Genomic DNA, 4,171 nt, shown 5'->3' with positions numbered 1-4,171 from the left:
GTTTAAGGTGGTACGGACATGTGCTTAGACGACCGATAAATGCTCCAGTTAGGCGGTGTGAAACTATGACAAATATGCATATCAAACGAAGGCGAGGTAGACCAAAGAAGACTTTGATTAGCAACAATAAAAATAAGATAAAATTTATTTAAATATAAATGATGATGTGATTAGGAGATCGCGCTCAATGGCGTAAAAGGATCCATATAGCTGACCCCACTTAGTGGGAGTAAGGCTTGGTTGTTGTTGTTGTTGTTGTTGTTGTAACATCCAATCAACATTGACCTATCAAGACTTCGTCATTGCTTAGCATCTGATGCTCTTGACCTGTTAGGATTTCATCCATGTGTCAACATTGACCTATCAAGACATCGTCATTGCTTAGCATCTAATGTATTGACCTGTTAGGACTTCATCCATGTGTCAAGTGTCCAATTCTTCATAGTCCACTTGGACTTCACACCTTGTCAACTCCCTGTTATACTTTCCTCATTGTTAAGTGTTCGATCAACAGTTGAGCTAACTTCTGAACTTTCTCATGTCAACTTTTGATGCAGGAGGATTTGAAAATTTTTAATTTTTTTTATTTTTAGTAATTTTTAGAATTTTTGGTATTTAGAATAGTTTTGAAAAGTTCTAGTTTTTTTTATTTTTTTAAATCAGTTTAGGATTTTGAGTTTGTTAAAAAAAATTTTCTTTTTTATTATAAATCTTTCTTTTTTGAGTTTGTTAAGAAATTTTCCTTTTTATTAGGAATCTTTCTTTTCAAGTTTGTTAAGAAATTTTCTTTTTTAGGAATCTTTCTTAGGGTCTAAGTCTATATAAACATCTTATAAGTTGATTTTTAGGAAGCAGTTTGGTTGATTAATAAAATTTCTCTTTTTTGGCAAAAACCCTAGAAGCAGCGCCGTCGGCAGCCTTCTATCTCGTTTTTTCCAATTTCTTGAACTTGTTCTCTTCTCAATCCTCCTCCAATCTTCCGCCTCCAGAATAATCGCTATTCTCCGACGTCAATTGGTATCAGAGCGCATCAGATCCGATGGAGGGCCGTCGTGGTCGTGGACATGGCGTCGGTCGCATTCATCAGGTTCTGATAGAGGAAGCTCGAACCATGCAAGAGATAATTGAGGATTTGCGGAGGTAAGTCGCAGAATTAACACAGCGTCTGACGACGCAGGGTTTTGAAGATCGAAGGATCTATAACCGTGCTTCTGATTCCGCATCCACCTTTGACAATCCTTACCACCACCTCGATAGGGTCGCAGATCGTCGAGGTCGAGAAGAACGGTATGTAGACTTCAGTTTTCGAGTTGATCTACCTGAGTTTTTAGGAACTCTACAAGCAGAAGGATTCGTTGATTGGCTCAACGAAATAGAAAGGATTTTTTACTACAAGGAGGTACCCAATCGGATGAAGGTCAAGTTGGTTGCCATCCAATTCAAGGGTTAAGCATCCGCATGGTGGGAACAACTACGACGCTCATGAGAAAGACAAGGCAAGCCCAAGATCACCGATTGGGAAAAGATGAAGAAAAAGATGAGAGCTCAGTTCCTCCTTTCAGCTACTCTCAAACTCTGTTTCAACGACTTCACTTATTGAGGCAGGGTGCGAGATCGGTCGATGTCGGTATCCGGAAGAGTTCTACCAGTTGATTGTCCGAAACGACCTCTCGGAGACCGAGGAGCAGATGGTGGCACGATACTTGGGGGGTTTGCGCCAGCCCTTGCAGGATGCCCTCAGTCTTCATTCATTGTGGACCGTTTCAGAGGCATACCAGCGTGCGCTGGCCGTGGAAAAATAGCACAACCGGAAGCCGATAGTCAGAGGTGACCAAAACAGCCGATCCCGCCCTCAAGACTCACGTCCTTCACGTCAACAACCACAACAGAAGCCACCACAGGTTAATTCTAAATCTACTAGATGTTATCGTTGTGGTGAACAGGGTCATAGGGCCAACGAGTGCAGGACGCCTGCTCCTGCTCCTACTAATCAGAAGGGCAAAAATTTATTAATCGAAGAAGACGAGGACGATAAGAAGGAGACAATCGGAGAACCTGTGTACGATGAGGATGAACCTGACGAGGTGCTTTATGGCGATGGTCAGGAAACTTTAGTTGTTCGCAAGAGTCTACTCACTCCAAAGGACAACTCGAAAGATGACTGGTTGAGAACCAATATCTTCCACACCACTTGCACTGTTGCTGATAAAGTATGCAAGATGATCATTGATAGCGGCAGTTGTGAGAACGTTGTGTCCGATGAAGCTGTCCAAAAATTACAATTGAAGACGGACCATCATCCGAAGCCATACAGGTTATCATGGTTGAACAAAGACACTGAGGTAACCGTAGATATGTTGGGTTTTTCGGGCCGCAAAATCACTTTTTGCGTTGTGGAAATCCTGAAACCCATGCCACCGGATCCGTGCGAAAATAATAAAATTGCACATACATGTTTTCTAATCCTAGATCTACTCTAGATCTACGTGAAAAAGACTTTTACCTTTCGATGCAGTGCCCTTCGCATATCCCGCTCGTCCAAATGGTACCGGATCTCGAGAGCGTCAAGTGCAGCTCCTCTACAAGTATCCACATGGACAATCGGTGGAACCAAAACCAAAGGTGTGCTAGCACCCAAACAAGGTTTCGGCAATAGCTAGAGAGGAGAGGGAGAAGGAGAAAAAATTCAAGAGAGGAGGAAGAAAAAGAATGTTCACGTTGAATCCCCAAAAACCACTCTTTTTCTCCTATTGTGGCTTGTCACATCAAGGCCATTCATGGCTAATTAATCCCATTAAAGCCTTAGGTTACAAACTCTCATTGTAACCCCCATGATGTGGCATCCATGATGATGTGGAGCAATCACCATTGGTCACCTCTTATGCCACCTCACCTCAAAGTCAAATGGTCAAGTCAAGCATTGACCATGAGGTGGCATAAGTCAAGTCAACATGGATGATGACATGGCAAAAAGTCAAGTCAATATTTATGATGACATGACACAAAGTCAAGTCAAACTTGACTCCCAAAATTCTCCTTCTCAAGTCAAGTCAAACTTGACTTCTAATCTCCCAAAGTTGATCAAATCAACTCCACTAGTCTAGTTTGGATTACACTTAACCCAACTTGATTCATCACATGAATCTAATCCTCTTGGTTCATCATATGAACCTAATCTCCACCTAATTGTCCTTTGTGTGTGACCCTATAGGTTCTTGTAACGTTGGCAATGCTTCTAAACCGATTTAGAAATATAAGTAGTGAGCGGTATCTAGCAACACATCACTACTACCCAAGTTACAAGAATGTTGAGATCCAACATCACCATTGTGACTACTAATTGTGACTCTTCACAATATGTGGCAAATGTCCTTCTATCCTTGATATCATGATTGATTAAACCGAGGCATAGACCGTGTTATCCTCTAATCAATCTATTTCTTGAACTCCAAGTAGACTCACTACAATCAAACAAACTCAACATCACATGTTGACTCATTTGGGCATGGACATGCACTTTAGTGGTCTCACTCTATCAAGAACTATGATATCACTCCCGTTATATGGGAGGGATAGATCCTATCTACATCACTCACATCCCACTACATAATTTGTTACACACCCAGTAATCGCCTTTATAGTCCACCCAGTTACGGGTGACGTTTGACGAAGCCAAAGTATGTAACTCCTTATATTGGAAACCATGGTGACTTCAGGTCTAAAGACTAATAGTCATACTAATAGTCACATGAGAAAGTATATGACACTCATATAATGATCCATGATACTTTCTCATGGTGGGTCATTGAATATACATTCTCCAATGCATACCCATGTGTCAACTTGATATCTCAAATCCATGACTTGTGAGATCAAGTCATCATGTTGACCTACATGCTAGTCTCATCGCATTAACATTGTCCCTGAATATTAATACTTTCGACTAGGAATCATTTAGAGTATTGTTCTCTATATCATCTCACTATCGATTCAACCAATCGATTGATATGGATTACGAACAATCTACTTAAGGACATTATTATACTTAGTTATATGGCACGAATATCAAGTAAGTATAGTAATCATAAAATGCCTTTATAAAATGTAGAAATATGATACAAGGAGTCCATCAACAATCATCAAATGATAAGCTATAGGGCTCTCACTAACA

The sequence above is a fragment of the Curcuma longa genome, chromosome 4, assembly GCF_044706935.1.
Source record: "Curcuma longa cultivar G26 ecotype Majalengka, Jawa Barat chromosome 4, ITB_CL_G26_1.1, whole genome shotgun sequence".
Taxonomy (NCBI): domain Eukaryota; kingdom Viridiplantae; phylum Streptophyta; class Magnoliopsida; order Zingiberales; family Zingiberaceae; genus Curcuma; species Curcuma longa.
The sequence above is the reverse complement of the archived record's forward strand: the minus strand, read 5'-3'. Positions refer to the sequence as shown.